This window comes from Myxocyprinus asiaticus, chromosome 29, assembly GCF_019703515.2.
Source record: "Myxocyprinus asiaticus isolate MX2 ecotype Aquarium Trade chromosome 29, UBuf_Myxa_2, whole genome shotgun sequence".
Taxonomy (NCBI): domain Eukaryota; kingdom Metazoa; phylum Chordata; class Actinopteri; order Cypriniformes; family Catostomidae; genus Myxocyprinus; species Myxocyprinus asiaticus.
This window is the reverse complement of record NC_059372.1, coordinates 32681944-32700426: the sequence shown is the minus strand read 5'-3', so window position 1 is coordinate 32700426 and position 18483 is coordinate 32681944. Positions and strand designations below refer to the sequence as shown.

Below are 18483 nucleotides of genomic sequence, written 5' to 3'. Positions count from 1 at the left end.
TCGCCCAAAACAAAAGAAGAAGAATGTGAAAGTGGAGATTTATAGTAAAAAAGGACTTAAGTACTAATCTGTTTCTCACCCACACCTATCATATCACTTCTGAAGATATACTGTAGATTAAACCATTGGATTGTATAGATTACTTTTATGCTGCCTTTATGTGCTTTTTGGACCTTTAAAGTTCTGGGCACCATTCACTTGTATTGAGCTGAGATATTTTTCTAAAAATTGTTGTTTGTGTTGTGCAGAAGAAAGAAAGTCATACACATCTGGGATGGCATGAGGGTGAGTAAATGATGAGAGAATTTAAATTTTTGGGTGAACTATCCTTTTAAATAGAACAGAGGTTATCTATTCTCACCCGTCTTGGCTGTTGTGTTAGACTAATGATCTTCCTCGGTTGTTTGACTGTGTTGAATTTCAATTCAGTTCAATTGCAATATAGTAAATTCCTCTTCCTGTCATTTCAACATCCAGTGGGGCATGGCCAGTTCAATTCAAACTCCAACTCATGAATTGAAAGGGAGCCCGTTCAGATTTAAATTCAGAATTTTGCCCAACCCTATGTGGAATCAATGTCTTGCTAACATAAAATATGTTATGTGTGACATGACATTAAATTACCTTCCAAGGTATTTTTTATATTTTTGTATTTTTTTAGCTGTTTCTGCTCTGCAAAAAGATATAGAGATACTGTTGTTCTAATGGTATAACGTGAGTATACAGTGTCCCCTAGAGATCCACAAACCTAGTTTTATTGTGAGTTCTACGGTTCTCCTCATATGAATGGTAGCACATGCATGCTTGGAGCTAATCCCAGAAGATGACTCCAGTAAGTGTCTTTTACTGTCCCAGACATGGATAGTAATAGAGGTACTGGAGAACTGTGAATGCAGGGCCCTGTAGAGTCATCCATTAAAGGTTTAAGCTTCCAGAATTTCCTCTGCATTCTCCTTCAGTGATATCGGACTCGGGTCTGAAGTTCAGGCCTGCTTTTCTTGGCATGAGCTTTTCTCTTGCGGAAAAGAGGCTGGGCGGCTTTGTACTATTGTTTATACCTTTTGTTCCTTTTCTTCCCATTTTAAAACCTGAAAGCATGATTAGATTCACTTAAAGGTTTAGTTCACCCAAAAATTACATTCTCTCATGATTTACTTACCTTTGCCATCCCAGGCATGTATGACTTCCCTTCTTCAGCAGAACCGAAGTGAAGATTTTTATAAGCACATTTCAGCTCTTTTTGTCCATACTGCAAGTAAACAGGCGCCACTAGACTGTTGGCTATTTGACAGTACAAAAGGCATATTTAGGCAGTATAAAAGTAATCCACACGACTCCAGTCGATCAGTTAATGTCTTCTGAAGCAAATCGATAGGTTTATGTAAAAAACAATCTATAATTAAAACTTTATTAAGTTTGTGATTAGATTTTTTGAACCAAAACAGTCATAAATTAGATTTACACGACCAAATTTCTACTCTCTCTTTGACCCTTAGAATTAAACTGTCTGTGTTTAGCTGTTAAAGACTTCTTTGTAAAAGCCCTGTACACATGTGAAAAGACCAACAGCACTTTACTGCGCTCACACACAGGCTGTGATTTTGCTGTTAAATCCAGTATAATTTGTGCTGAGCCATCCATCAATAACAGCATCTTTACAAAGTCTGCATTCAGATTGTGACAGGTTCACAAAACAATGTGCTGTAAAAACTTCAGCTACTCTTTCCTAATGTTGGATTTCTTTGGAAGAATACCCTTATTTGTACAAACTGTAATAATAGTATATTTTTCTTCTGGTGTTTATAAATATGTCCTAAAAACATGGCGCCATAGATGGCTGCTTCGGTGTGGAGCTCTCTAGCGTTTTTGTTACTTTTGTTTGTTTATCTTGTTTTTTGTCACTCTTTCTCCTGCCCACTCTCTCTTTTCACCAGGGATGAACTGCTGAATATTTGGCAGAGCATACCTGATAATTTTTTGCCGGTGTTTGATTATTCAGACATTTTATTAGACATCTTATTTGGAGGCACAGCGGTGCTCTACAAGCGATCCAAAAGACGCACGCAAGGGAAGCATGCCGGCGTGCTTGTGAAGCTTTGTCAACGCGGCTTTAGGACTCCGCTGCCGAGTATTCATCTGGCAAATGTCCACTCCCTCGCCAACAAAACGGACAAACTGCTTCTGCTCACTCAACAAATATGGACTTTTCTAACTCTGCTGCTCTGTGTTTCACGGAAACCTGGCTGAGTGAAGCCATCCTGGACACCGCGTTACATCTGCCAGGCTTTCAGCTGTTCAGAGCGGATCACATCGCATGAGTTATCAGGGGAAACGAGAGGCAGAGGAACATGCTTTTACATCAATGAAAGTTGGTGTACAGTTGTAACATCATTGAAGAAGATGTGCTTTCCTAATTTAGAGGCGCTCTTCATCAACTGTAAGCCTTTCTACTCGCCACAGGAGTTTTCCTAGCTTATTCTGGCTAGAGTGTTATGGAGTGTTTATATCCCACCACAAGCATGCGTGAACGCAGCATTGCAACAGCTGGCTGATCACATCACAGACATGGAGCAACAACACATGGACTCTGTTATCATTATACTGGGAGATTTTACACAACAACACATCACATGCCCCACCAGAGAAAGAAATATATTGGACCACTGCTACACCACTGTAAAGGATGCATATCGCTCTGTCCCACGTGCAGCTTTAGGACTCTCTGATCACTGTCTGGAAACTAAAATCAGCTATGCCTGTAGTAAGGACTGTAAAGAGATGAACCAATGAAGTAGAGCTGGAACTACAAGCCTGCTTTGACTGTACTGATTGGAGTGTTTTTGAGGCTGAAGCCACAGACCTGGACGAGCTCACAAATGCTGTGACATCATATATCAGTTACTGTGAGGATGTGCATCCCTACTAGGACATTTTTATCATTCAATAATGATAAACCATGGTTTACAGGAAAACTCAGACAGCTTCATCATGCCAAATAGGATGCTTACAGAAGGATAAAACATTGTAAAACCAGGCCAGGAACACACTTACTAAGGAAATCAGAGTGGCTTTATAAAATAACTACTCTGAAAAGCTGAAAAACCAGTTTTCAGTCAACGATCCTGCATCTGTGTGGAAAAGCCTAAAAAGCATCACCAAGTACAAGACACCTCCCCCTCGCTCTGTAGAGGGTCAACTAATGGCTGATGAACTGAATGTGTTTTACTGCAGGTTTGAAAAGCCCATTCTCACATGTCTCCCCCGCTCTGATCTTCACTTCATACACACACCAACACCTCCTGGAACTCCCCTCCTCCCCCCTCCTGCTACTCAATCTGCACTTATGATCTGTAAGGAGGATGTGTGCTGGGTCTTTCGGAAACCATAGACTAGGAAAGCTTCAGGCCCAGACGGTGTTTCACCTGCCTGTCTGAAAGTCTGCGCTGACCAACTGGCCCCCATCTTCACACAGATCTTCAATAGATCACTGGAGCAGTGTGACGTTCCCTGCTGCTTCAAATGCTCCACCATCATTCCGGTCCCCAAAAACCCCAAAATCACAGGACTTAATGACTACAGTCCTGTCGCTCTCAAGTCTGTGGTCATGAAGTCGTTTGAGAGACTGGTTTTGGCCTACCTAAAAGACATCACTGGACCCCTGCTGGACCCCCTTCAGTTTGCTTACCAAGCAAACAGGTCTGTGGGTGATGCTGTCAATATGGGATTGCATTATATCCTGCAACACCTCGACAGACCAAGGATCCTATTTGTGGACTTCAGTTCAGCCTTCAATACCATCATGCCTGATCTTCTCTCAACCAAACTGAGTCAGCTGTCTGTGCCCACCCTAATCTGTCAATGGATCACCAGCTTTCTGACAGATAGGCAGCAGCTAGTGAGACTGGGAAAACTCACATCCGGGACCCTCACTATTAGCACTGGTGCTCCTCAGGGATATGTTCTCTCTCCACTGCTCTTCTCCCTGTACATGAATGACTGCACTGCAAAAGACCCAACTGTCAAGCTCCTGAAGTTTGCAGATGACACCACGGTCATCGGCCTCATCCGGGACGGTTACGAGTTTGCATACAGACAGGAGGTTGATCAGCTGGCTGTCTGGTGTGGTCACAACAACCTTGAGCTGAACACACTCAAAACAGTGGAGATGATAGTGGACTTCAGGAGAAATCCTCCCCTCCATCCACCACCACCACCATCCTGAACAGCACTGTGGCAGCAATTGAGTCATTCAGGTTCCTGGGCTCTACCATCTCTCAGGACCTGAAGTGGGACACCCACATAGAACCATTGTGAAGAAGACTCAGCACAGGTTGTACTTCCTTTGCCAGTTGAGGAAGTTCAACCTGCCACAGGAGCTGCTGACACAGTCCTACTCGGGTGTCATTGAGTCTGTCCTGTGTACATCTATAACTGTCTGGTTTGGTTCAGCCACAAAATCTGACAGAAGGAAACTACAACGGACAGTCAGGACTGCTGAGAAGAATATTGGTGGCCCCCTGCCACCCTCCAAGACTTGTACATCTCCAGAGTGAGGAAACGTGCAGGTAGAATCACTCTGGACCCCACACACCCTGCACACTCTCTCTTTGAACTGTTGCCCTCTGGCACTACAGAGCACTGAGCACCAGGACATCCAGGCATGAGAACAGATTTGAACCCTCATGATCAATTAAACTGCCTCAGGACTTCCCCATAGTGCAATAATGTAAATACATATCTCATGTACATATGTAAATTCACATATTTAATTCAATAACTGTACATACCTTGCCCATACATTACCACTTGTACATGTACATATGTGATTCTGTTATATGTCCTATTATTTGTATTTGTATGTGAATGTATTCATCTGTCTAATATCAGTAAAACCCTGTTTACACCTGGTATTAAGATGTGTCTCGGGTGATCCAATCACATGTTTACACCTGGTCGCTTAAATGCGTCTCCTGTGACCACTTGTGTTCTGATTTCGAAGGGGAGGGTCTCTGATTTTATGACGACATACATCAGTCACTATGTCAGTGTACTACTGCATAATAATACACCACAAAAAGTCATAAAAGAAAAAGAAAGCATGAAAAACCTGTACTGCACCAGATGCAGTTAAAATTTAAGCACAAATGTAACATTTCGAGCAGAATTATCCATTGATTTAGTGGAGTACCTGTACTCTAGTAGGCGTACATGGACTCTTTGATTTTAGAGTGATGGATGCCGGTTGGCACTGTCGTGCGTGGGGTTAATGCACACGTTTTTCTTTTTTCTATTTTTTTGTTCTGGAGGAAGTTCTGAGTTTGACTGTTGCACTAATGTTGGAATGTGGTCTTTATAATTGTATTTTTGACACACAATCTATTTTTTCTAATATGTCAAAATGTCAAATGTTAATATGAATGGATTATCTCTCTCCACTGGGAAAGTGAATGGGTTGGGACACCCTATAAAAAGAAGGTTATTTCTTTTCTTAAATGTAAGAAATATGATATTGTGTTTCTTCAAGAAACACATCTTTCCCCGCAGGAAGCTGAAAAATTTGGGAAGATATGAGGTGGACATATTTTCTTTAGCGCTGGCTCAAGTAAGAGCAGGGGAGTCATTACATTGATAAGTAAGAATCTACAATTCAAATGTCTCAAACAGATTAAAGATAAATTAGGAAGAATTTGTTTTAGCAGAAATTCAGGGGCAAAGGTTGATTTTGGCTAATATTTATGCACCTAACGCTGATGATCAGGGCTTTTTTATAGATCTTGAAGGGATGTTGCAAGCCGCTGGCACCCCTCACAATATAATATCGGGAGGAAACTTTAATCTATTGATGGACTCAGTCCTTGATCATAGTGAAGCAAAAGTATGTAAGCCCCCTAGAGCAACACTGATGCTTCACAGGATGTATAAAAGTCTTGGTCTTACAGATATTTGGAGACTTTTGAACCCATCTGGTAGGGACTATATATTTTTTTCATCAGTCCATAAGATTTATTCTAGAACAGATTTTTTTCATATATCTAAGTCCCTCATTTCATCTATTGTGGATTGCTCAGTTGGAAACATCTTAGTCTAAGATAACGCCCTGGTGAGTTTAGAGGTGTTGCCACATTCGAAGAAAAAGAAATCATATAGTTGGCACTGTAATGTATCCCTTTTGCAAAATCCTGATTTCCAACGAATGTAAAAAGGCTGAAATCAGTGTCTATATGAAGACCAACTGGTCCTCAGTATCCTCTGTAGGCATGGCTTGGGAGGCACTTTAGGCAGTTCTTAGGAGTCGGATCATACAGTATGCCTCATTCATCAAGAAATCCAAAGCACGAGAACTCGTGGAGATGGAAGGGAATATTAAAAGAGCCGAGGCAGAGCTGAAGCGCCGATTGTCGTCTGATGGCCTCAGAGAATTGACCCAATTGAAATACAGATATAATACTATTTTGTTGCGTAATGTGGAGTTTTGGCTATTCAGGGCAAGACAGATGCTTGGCTAGATATATAAAACAGAGAGAGTCTTTTTCTACCATTCCCTCATTTAAATCTTCTGGTGGTAATATATTTACCATGGCCATTGATATTAATAATGTTTTTAAAGAATTCTATCTTGATTGCTATAGTTCCAGGTCTTCGTCTACTGGTGAGGATATTAGAAATTTTGTGGAACCATTTGAACTCCCTAAATTGACGATAACCTTGGAGGAGCTTGGCGAGTTAATTAAGGCCTTGCCTACAGGCAAGGCTCCGGGGCCGGATGGGGCCGCAAAGTTTTTAGATCTTATGCTACAGAACTGGCTCCACTTTTGTTAGAAGTTTATACAGAATCATTAAAGAATGGAAAGCTTTCGCCAACCATGACACAAGCCCGGATCAGTCTGATTCTTAAAAAATACAAAGATCCAAGCGAGTGTAAGAGTTACTGTCCAATTTCCCTGATCCAGCTAGATGTTAAAATGTTGTCAAAACTGATTAAGTAAAGTTATGACATCCCTTATACATACAGACCAGGTGGTGTTTATTCGGGGCCGCAGCTCTTCTGATAATATTAGGCATCTCATCAATATCATGTGGTCAGTGGCGAATGATCAGACTCTGGTCGCTGCCATCTCACTTGATCCTGAAAAGGCGTTTGATATGGTAGATTGGGATTATCTTTTTAAGATTTTGGAAATATGCGGGTTCGGGAATACTTTTATTGGATGGATTAAGTTACTTTATAGACATCTGATGGCGGCGTTACAGACAAATGGATTAATTTCAGATTATTTTAATCTGGATAGGGGCACCCAACAGGGTTGCGTTCTTTCCCCATTATTGTTCTGTCTTGCCCTGGAACCATTAGCAGAAGGGAAGATGATTTTCCAGGGGTGGTGGCGGGGGGTGTGGCGCATAAGCTTTTGCTTTACACAGATGATATTTTATTATTTGTCTCCGACTCCACTAGATCTATGCCTTGCCTCCACAGAGTTATTAATTCCTTTTCTAAATTCTCAGGATACAGAGTCACTTGGTGTAAATCCGAAGCTTTGGCTCTGACAGCGTGCTGCCCAGTAACGACTTTCCAGCTGGGTGCCTTCCAGTGGCCCAAACAGGGCATTTAGTCTGTCTGATTAATCAGAGTTAATTTTGATCTTAATAAAAAGTTTTTCGAGCGATGTGTGCAGGTGGGCTTCATTACATTTATCTATAATTGGGAAGGTTAATGTTATTAAAATGAACTGTATTCCAAAATTCAAAACTGTTACTATCTCTCCCGGTAGATATCCCCCTCTCTTATTTCAAGCAGTTTGATAGCATAGTGAAGTCCTTCATTTGGAATGGAAATGTCCCAGATTACATTTCAATAAATTACAAAGGCCGATTGACAAAGGTGGGCTAGGCCTACCCAAGATTTGTTTTTATTGTTATGTGTTTGGTCACAGACATTTGGCTCATTGGTCGCTTCACCTGTGAGAGCCCCTCCCTGGTTTTGTATTGAAAAGGAAGTTCTTGCCCCTATTTCGCCACTGCAAAGCCCTTCTATCAAACTAATCTGAAAAGTTAAGTTTTAACATTATCTCGCATTTGCACTCGGTATGGACAAAAGTGTCCAGAGTGTTTAATTCTGACATTTTTTTAAATGTTGCCTCGAGCATATGGCTGAACCCTAAACTATGTATGAATAAGTCCCCTTTCTGTTGGTCAGACTGGATTGTGAGGGGGTTAATACACTCGGTGACCTATATGAGAGTGGAGTATTGAGATCTTTTGAAAATTTGGTTCAACATTTTGGGATTCCCAGATCTCAATTCTATAGATATTTACAGCTGCGCCACCTGCTCTGTATTGTTTTTGGGAGAAGCAAACACCCCCCTAAAGCGGCAGATACTCTGGGAGTGGTGATTACTGCTTTTGGAAAAGGTCATGATGCATCAGTGTATTACTCCCTGCTAATTCAGAGTCTGGGGGACGGAGCTTTAACTTCTCTCAAAAGATTATGGGAGAAAGATTTAAACTTGGTATTGGAGGAGGGAGTGTGGGCAAGGATTCTAAAAAACATCAAGTCTGCATCTAGAGATGCAAGGGTGCACCTTATGCAATTTAATATTTTACATAGATTTTATTGGACCCCCTCTAAATTGTATAGGATTGGTCTTAAAGACACATCCACCTGCTGGTGATGCCATTCAGAAGATGGAGACACAACCCATGTTTTTTGGGGGTGTTGTGAGATCCAAGAATTTGGTTGAAGGTGCAGAGTTTTGTATGTGATGTGTTGAGCACTCAAATTCCATTCTGCCACAGACTCTGTATTTTGGGAGATGGGGAGGTCATAAATTTGGAGGATAAGTACATAAAAAATTGGGTTTTGACCAGTGTGATGATTGGTATGCAGGTTATTTTAAGGGGTTGGAAGTCAGATGGAGCACCCTCGTTCCCGAAGTGGTGTGCGGAGATGGGGAGGGTGGCTGCTTTCGAGAAGGGGTCGAGCAGGAGGATGGGAGTTGGGAATTTTTTAGATAGGAAATGGGGCAACAATTTAGTGTTTTTGGGGGACTCTCGAGAGAGATTAGTTTAGTTTTAATTATACTTGATTATTGTATTTTCTTTTCTTTTTTTTGTGTGTGTGTGTGTGTGTGTGTGTGTGTGTGTGTGTTTGTGTGTGTGGGTGTGTGTGTGTGTGTGTGTGTGTGTATATTTGATTGACCACAGGGGTGTTCGTGGGGGGTCAGGGTGGGCTGGGAGATTGGGAGGGGGAGGGGTTATAGTGGGGGTTTAATGTTAAAAGTGATTGATTCATTATATATATGTTGTTTTTTTCTTTGTATTAAGTTGTTTGAAAAAAAAAAAAGAAAAAAATTAATTGAAAAAAACAAAAAAGAAAAAAAATGGTATAGGCATTTCAAAATATAAATGTGGAAATGGGGTCTGTAAGATTTGCACCAAAATAGGTAGAGCAGCTGTGAGTGTTTGAATGGGTATTTACGATTTCATAAGCTCCATTGACCATATTCCACTTTCAAAAACATATCCATGCTGAATTTGGAATATTCTGCAAGGCAGCAACATCCGCCCTGACTCTGGAAAAGTGATGGGTTTATTTATGGTCGTTTTTGTACAAATTGTTCTTAATGTACACAACATGGTGTCTGTGTGGCAGGTACTTTCATGTCAAGATGTTGAAACAAGTTTACAGCCCTGCCTTCTGTCAAAATCTAGAGTGAATGAACTGCAGCGGCAGTGCGGGTTTGTTATTATGATAATTGTGTTTATGTTGTGAAAAAGCTTCATATGGTGGCAAGGGAGAAAGGGATTTTGAAGTGTGTGGCTCCTCTGCAAACAAGAATAGTAACAGTTTGACTGAAATGGAATAAAGCAATAAGCCACAAGTGGGCTTGTGTTACAGTGATTTTACCTCAGGATAAAAAGGGGGTTAAAGAAATATTGCTGTAACACAGCCTCAAGTGATTTATTGTTTTTTAAAAATGGTAGCATCAGGACTATTTTGAACATACAATCAATGTTCAGTCGTTTTTGTGAATAATAACAATAATAAAAACTATTCATTTGCTGTAATATAGTAGTAATATAGTTCAGTAGCTACAATAATAATAATAAACCATTCTTAGTGGCTATGGTTGCCAAGCAATGTACCAACATGGTGCTTTAATATATAATTATAATTGGCTTAGAACACAGCTCATTCAGTCATATAGAATAGAATAGAATAGAATAGAATAGGATATTTGATTTCAAACCCTGTGCAATGAAATCCTCAAGTCTATATAACCCAGTAAAAGTGACTGGCATTTCAGAGGTTAAAGTGATAGTTCATCCAAAAATGAAAATTCTCTCATCATTTACTCACCCTCATGCCATCCCAGATGTGTATGACTTTCTTTCTTCTGCAGAACACAAATGAAGGTTTTTAGAAGAATATTTCAGCTCTGTAGGTCCATACGGTGCATGTGAATGGGTGCCAAAGATTTGATACTCCAAAAAGCACATAAAGGCAGCATAAAATAATCCATAAGATTCCAGTGGTTAAATCAATTTCTTCAGAAATGAAGTGATAGGTGTGGGTGAGAAACAGATCAATATTTAAGTCCATTTTTGCTAGAAATTCTTCTCTCTGCCCAGTAGGGGGCGTATGCATGAAGAATGTTAATCACCAAAAACACAAGAATATTGTGAAAGTGAAAGTTGAAATGGAGATGACTGAGCAGGGAGGAGAATTTATAGTAATAATGGACTAAAATATTGATCTGTTTCTCACCCACACCTATCAAATCGCTTCTCAAGACATTGATTTAATCACTGGAGTCTTATGGATTACTTTTATGCTGACCTATATGATTATTGGAGCTTCAAAATGTTGGCACCCATTCACTTGCATTGTATGGGTCAATAGAGCTGAGCAATTCTTGTAAAAATCTTCATTTGTGTTCTGCAGAAAAATAAAGTCATATACATCTGGGATGGCATAAGAGCGAGTAAATGATAAGAGAATTTTCATTTTTGGGTGAACTATTCCTTTAGGTTCTGTTCCAGGATAGGGCTGAGTGATAAAGAAAAAGCAATATTATCTCCATCAAAATATATCTTGATCTTTTTTCTTTTTTTTTTTCAATCGGTGGAACCATTATTTTGACCAAAATGTCATTACAGATCTGTATATTTTGGCTGTTTTATGGTCATCAAATCAGATTTCAGGGACTAAATATCTTTTTTATATTGGGTATTTTACAACAGCTTCGAATATGACTCATCCAAACAGATTTCAAAGTTGGAACTATTTGGAATAGACTAGCCTAGACTAGAATAGACTAGAATAGAATAGAATAGAATAGAATAGAATTGAATAGAATAGAAGAGAAGAGAATATTACACAGCTCTCTGGAATACTTGATTCTCATTGGTCAATTGTGGGATAATGCGGTCACATATTTTTGTATAATGTGTATCCCTAAAGTGCATCAATATATAATTTCCATTTATTTGTGTATTTAGCATGTTAATGTACAGTCAGCCATTCATTATTGCAAAATAAACACCTTCAGAGCAATCCTGATTACCCTATTAGGGTTTATTCTGATATAATGGCCAACTGACTGTACATTATCCTTTAAATTAGAATAGAATAGAATAGAATAGAATAGAATAGAATAGAATGTGTTACACTCTCAGAAAAATATACAGGTGGATTACAATATAACTATTAGGGTTTATTCTGATATAATGGCCAACTGACTGTACATTATCCTTTAAATTAGAATAGAATAGAATAGAATAGAATAGAATGTGTTACACTCTCAGAAAAATATACAGGTGGATTACAATATAACAATACAAAACAGGGCAGAAAGGTTTTGGCTGACTGTCAGTGTCTGGGTCATGATTTTACTGAGATGTTGCTGTTGAACAGAGAAGTCGTCACTCTCAACACAGTCATACATGCACGGCGACTCAATCCTGACACTATGTTCTTCCATAAACCGAGTCATCGTTCCTTCTCAGTTTACTGCGCTGCAGCAGAGCTTTTCAAAGAAATTATGAATCTCTACTAAACATATAGCTGATAAAGCACTCTATTTACATAATTATTTGGTTCAATTATGGGTCAGTCCTGCTAATTATAATTAATGATCATTTGCTGTCATGACATAGTAGAGAGCCCTGCAACACATAATTTTTAAAGACCCCATGTAATGGCTTGACCAGTATAGTTTATTTCCAGTGTTGACATACTGTATTTCCTATTGTTGTACAGGGCATACCCGCAAGACCGTGCGGTTAACGAGATGTAGCTGGTGAAGCACTCCCAGGTTCCTGGCTGTTCTGGTTGGCGTTAGTATTGTTTAACCAAGATGTTTTGTGAGGTTGTTGTCAACGGATGGGTTGGCAAGGATCACCAGAAGTTCTGTCTTGGCAAGGTTCAGCTGAAGGTGGTGTTCCTTCATCCAGGCAGAGATATCTGAAAGGCAAGACACGAGCGGAGACAGTGTGGTCATTAGGCTGGAACAACAGGTGGAGCTGCATATCATCTGCATAACAGTGATAGAAGCCATGTGCCTTTATGATCAGTCCAAGTGATGTTGTGTAGATCGAGAAGAGGAGATGTCCAAGCAGTGATCCCTGAGGAACACCAGTGGTTAGCTGGTGTGACTTGGACACCTATCTTCTCCAGAAGTCATTGAAGGATCTGCCTGTGAGATACAACTCGAACCAGCCAAGCGCAGTTTCTGTGATGCCCAGGTTAGACAGGGTGGGCATGAGGATCCGGTGGTTCACTGTATCAAAGGCAGCAGAAAGTACTTTTAACTAAATTAACTACAAAATCCACATTAAAACCAAGGCAACCCACATTAATAATAAAAAATTGCATAGTTAGCTAGGCATAGTCTTTCTCTTCCAGGAAAATGGACCAAAAATATTGATGACTTATCTTGTTTGCAGGGGTGTATCCAAATTTTTGAATTCAATAAAATGCTCTCTAATATGAGAAAAGTGACAAGCCTTTGTCCCATCCCAACATTCATCAGGAATATCAGACCTTTCCTGCCTTAATATGCTGCGCAGCTCTTGGTCCAAGCTCTTGTCATATCAAGACTTGACTATTGCAATGCTCTGTTGGCCGGCCTCCCGACGAGCACAATTAAGCCACTGCAGATGGTCCAGAATGCAGCAGTGCATCTGGTCTTCAACCAATTATAGAGGGCTCACGTAACCCCCCTCTTGATTTCACTCCAATGGCTACCTGTTGCTGCCCGCATCAAATTCAAGGCTTTGACTCTGGCCTTTAGGACAGCCGATGGAACAGCACTCTCATACTTCAAATCACTCCTTCAGGTCTACAGTATGTCCCCTCTCGCTCCCTGTGAACAAAGAATAGGCGGCACCTGGTGGTTCCATTGCAACGAGGCTCAGAGTTGCTTTCAAGATCATTCAAATTCTTTGTTTCTCATTTGTGGAATGCCCTTCCAATCCCCACATGATCTGTTGAGACCTTTTCAACATAAAAAAAAAAAAAAATCTCTTCCATGAGCACAAGCATAAGGGACTTCTGTATTAAAAAAGAAAATCTCTGTGTCTGTTTCTTTCTGCTTTGTCTTCTGCTCTAACTTCTATATTACTCCAGCTACGATTAGAACTCGGGAGTCGATACTGCAGATATTGTTGGCTTTTGTATGAAGAATTGCTTATGTTCCTCATTTCGTAAGCCACTTTGGATAAAAGTGTCTACTAAATGAGTTAAGGAAAATATAGAATCACTGCACTCTACCAGTTCAGAGCACAAAGATACATGGGCATTAGCAATCTCAAGAGAAAAATTAATCGCACTTCTTTTTCAATTTTTTGTCATTTTATTTTATTTTTCACAAGTCAGGGAACACATATGTTTCAGCCTCGTGACCTTCCTTTGGTAGTTACTGCAATTTTTATAATCATTTTTCTCTGAATCTGAGCTTACTTGAGCAAAACCCGTGTGTCTCAGGACAGATCACAATCTAAGAGAGTCGATTATGGTCACAACTCATTTATTTTGTGACAACATGTAGGCCTTTAGTTACTGAATTTTATCTTTGCTTACCAGTATTTCTGCTAAAAGTATAATTTGTCAACTTTTAGGAGTACACTAGCATATAGATGGCCTCAAAGCTAACAGACATGGACTAAAATCCAAACAACTCCAATCTTTAATCAATCTGTAAGTGCTATCATTAGGTGATGTTGATGTGTACCTTATTGGCTGCGTGCACTGCAGCAGACGCTACAGCTCAGTAAAACGCAACCCGGAGCAGAGATTTTCATTAGCTTGTTGGAGCAGTGAGCCATACGTGGAAGGGGATTATACTCAGTGTTTGAATACAGGCCCTGAGGACAGTCTTAATGATCTGGATATCAACACACATTGCTGTAACAGGACTTTGATTTCAAGCCTTCCACTCTTACTGCATGCCTCCTCAGCATGAGGTGTGTTTGTGTACACACATGACGTGTGTGAACCAAACATACTGTATGAAATAATTGATCTGAAATTGACTGGCTGTTGCACTTTCTTTCCCCCAAGAGAGCTACGTATCTGGTTGTTATGTACATTTCTATGGAGCTTCTGAGTTTAGAAGGCATCTACTAGCTAGACCACTCACCAAGCAAAATTTAACGGCAAAAGTGTTGTAAAGTGTCCAAGACTGTTCATTGTTTGTCCTCTAAATTGTCAATGCAACACAAGCCTCAGCCTCAGACGGCATGACCACTGATAAACCAAAGTCTGTTCAGTAACCATCTTATGCAAATTGTACACATAAATGGTTCAATGACGTGACGATCGTGTTTTTTTTTTTTAAATACATCATGTTTTTTTTAAAATACATTAAAAATGCAATTCAAACAAAACAATTACTTGAATACACATTTCTATGATGAACATACCTTCAATTTATGAAATCCGTCATTTTAATATTTTTTTCTGGGGCTTGAAGTCAAAAATGTCTAAGTGGTGTAACTGTCTGGAGTCTCAATAAAAGCTGAGTTTGGAATAATCTTTTATTATTACTTAAAAAAAAAAAAAAGAAACTGTGAAATATGAATCCACCAAATCCAAGTGTAACCAATGTGTAGGTAGCCATTCTGTTGTCATTTGGTAAAATAAATTAAAACATATTTGACATCTGTATGAAAAGGCACATTTTGTTCATGGAGTAAACCTAAAAAAATTCTTGATGTTTGTAAAAAAAAAAGTATATAGAAGTTTCAACAAAAACATTTTGCGAAAGAAGTTTCCAGTCGACTTGCTTGTGGCAGTTATTGAAAAAGTTAGCTTTTTAATTGGGCTAATATAAAATAAAAAATAAAAAAAAAAAAAAAATAAAAAAAAAATATATATATATATATTATTATTATTATTAATTTTTTTTTTTTTTTTTTTTTTTTTTTTATCAGCTTGTTTCCACATGATGGAACTCTTTTAGCCACACCTGAGGAACGTGGTTATTATTATCTTTGATTTCGGGTTGAATTGTTTTTATGATGATAAAAGAACAGTTGAGGACACAGACAAAACTTTCCTTAAATTAGAGAGAGAGAGAGAGAGAGAGAAAGAGAGAGAGGGCTTGTTTCATTGAATGTGAGGAGGGAACATGCTCTGCTCTCACATGTATGTATAATGTGTTACAGACAAACACACACTCATGCTGGAGTTGTTGTGTCTGTGTATATGCTTCTGTTTCAGTCTCTGTAGACACCTGCCTGTGTGTAAGAGAGAAACCGGCTTTGCTGTCATTCTTTCTCTTTATTTATGATCGCTTTTGGAGTCATTGTACTATTTGCTGATGTGTTTCCACCATGGGCTGCGGTCTTTGTACTATACAGCAGTCAGATGAGCATTACAAACTACTACAAGGCATATATCAGGTAAAAAATGCACCATTGTTTTGTTGTGGTTCAGCTGACTTTTGTCTAAGTGTCATTTGAGTTTGTTTACATGCACTGTATGTAATAGTCTTGATAGCTTGATTAAATTCAAATTCATTAAGAAATGTCATTCATTCTTATTGTTTAATCATCATCTGAGTCTTCACACGCTTTTGAGGTTTACTGAGTTTGCCTCTGGAGTTTATTTTGCATGATGAGAGGTTGCAAAAGGTTATTTTGCTGGAGGAAAGAATGTGTTTTGGAGACTGTGTACATTTGACAGGGTCATGATAGGGTCACACTTTCATGAAGAAGAGCGAGTAATGTTTGTGATCCTGTCAAAATCCTTGGTGAGTGTTTGTTTGTTTATGTGGTTTGGTTTATTATAGAGTAACATTCCCACAATCCCTGTGTAATTAGCTGTTGCTGTAATTTAACCTCCAGTTGACCCCCCTGTATGTTAGAATATGTTCTCAATTTTTCAGAAGCCAAAATATTTTCTACAAATACTTTTTCAAGCTCACAAAACATACAGTCGGGGCTGATTGGTAAAAATGATAAAACTAATTGATACAATCCATAAAAATCAATAATGAAAATAGTTGACAATGAATGTTGCTATAGATTAGTTGGGTCTACTGGAGGCATTTTAACCCTCCAGATTCCCCCGGATCCAGGCCTAACCAAGAATGACACCACAATACAGTCTTCAACAAATTTGGCTATGTAAACTTAAAATTAGAATTTTATAGTTACACAAAACGCAAAAAACATATCGCTAAATTAACAAAACATTTACAGTATGTAATAGATTTACACTGAAGATAGTATGGAAAACCATTCTTAAATTGTTGCATCGATGTGGTTGTAATAAGATGGTGGATGTCTCTGTGAATTACTCTCAAATGTATGTAGTGTATTTTCTGCCTCACGTGCCAAAATGCATAAGTGAAACAGTAGAGGAGATCACGAGTGAATTTAAAGTAGTTTGTCAGCTCATGCATGAAAGGGCGCACTGACCAAGTTCCCATGTGTGTTATTGCCACCAAAAGATTCCAGAGCAGACAGCAGATTGAGTTGCTATCCCTAAGGACATTTGCTTTGAGATTTGAGTCTCACAGTGCTTTGATAAATTAGGATCTTTCTCGTTAGTTAGCTGGCACATTTCCCTATGTGGAATTCAAAAGCTTGTACACACCCTATTGGACTTTAACCAATGAATGATGAACTCAATGACTGTGTGAAAAAGTTCATGCTTACTGAGTATGCTGTGATACATATACAAAACAGGACAGTGTTGAAATATTGTTTGTATGTCAATTATTTTGTACAAAAACATTCTTTCTTGGTCATCAAATAATTAATACACACTCACTGAGCACTTTGTTAAGTACACTATGGTCCTAATAAAGTGCCCAATGTGGTCCTCTGCTGTTGTAGCCCATCCGCCTTAAGGTTCAACAACAATTGTCTGATTAGATAATCGCATGAATAAGTAGGTGTACAGGTGTTCCTAATAAAGTTCTCAGTGAGTGTACAGTAGCCTATGTCTTTGCAGGTTGTTGGCAGTTTTTCTAATGGTGTCAATACTGTATGTTCCTCATTCCAAACATCTAATTGGTAAAGATTTTAGAAATACGCCAATTTATTGAATTACAGTTGACTTGACGGAGCTTTTTAAGAGCTGACTTGTCTTTCTTTAGCACATGCCTACTTGTGTTGTTTGTAGCTTTTTTAAAGATTCATATAACATAAACATAATTTCTCTTCCATGATTTAGAATTAGTTTGTTAAATTAGTGTAAAACATTTCTTATTTTAATGCTGTCCCACTTGCTTTGCATTACAGTACTCTCCATTCTTATAAAAATCATATTTCTTTGAATGTTGGGTCCCTTCTCAGAAATTACCAGGTTTTTGGATTTTGCTCTCACCTCTGGTTTTATGGTTAATGGACAGCCACACATACCACTCATGTTCAAGATATGTTGTAGGGTTGGAATGACAGTACATATAACACATTTACATATGCTGATTTTTAAATTAATTAGTGGTAAAATGTATAAAATGAAAAAGACGTTTTAGAATGTGAGGTTTCCATGCATTCGCTTATATTAAATGAACTGAAGGCCTCTTCCCAGTCTTGTGTTTCATAGAACCATGAAGCAAACCATGGAGGAAAAGCAGATCCAGACATCAAAAAAATTAGTGCTCATGTAGAACACAAAAATGACTAATGTTAAAGAAAAAGGGATAGTGAGAATGTACTAATTAAACATTACATTTATGCATTAGGCAGATGCTTTTATCCAAACAACAGTGCATTCAATGTAGGCTAAAAAAATTTAATCAGTACTGTATCTGTGTTCCCTGGAAATCGATCTCATGACCTTGCTGTTGTTAGAGCTATACTCCACCAGTTCACCAACTTGTGAGGGGTTCTGCATCATGTTGGATTGGCTTATTAAGAAAACAGAATGTTGACCCACACTTTAATAAGTTGTTACAATGGTATTTTGTAACCATGATGATAAGCCATATTGTTATAGGCTACTTTTTATGTGGAAATGTTTCCCATGTT

The 18483-nt window shown here is 38.8% G+C and overlaps 1 protein-coding gene across 1 annotated transcript in view; it reads left to right on the top strand.

Moving 5' to 3' along the window:
- Positions 1-18483, top strand: part of pdzrn3a (PDZ domain containing RING finger 3a) — a 47533-nt gene that overhangs the window by 24369 nt on the left and 4681 nt on the right. The window lies entirely within an intron of this gene.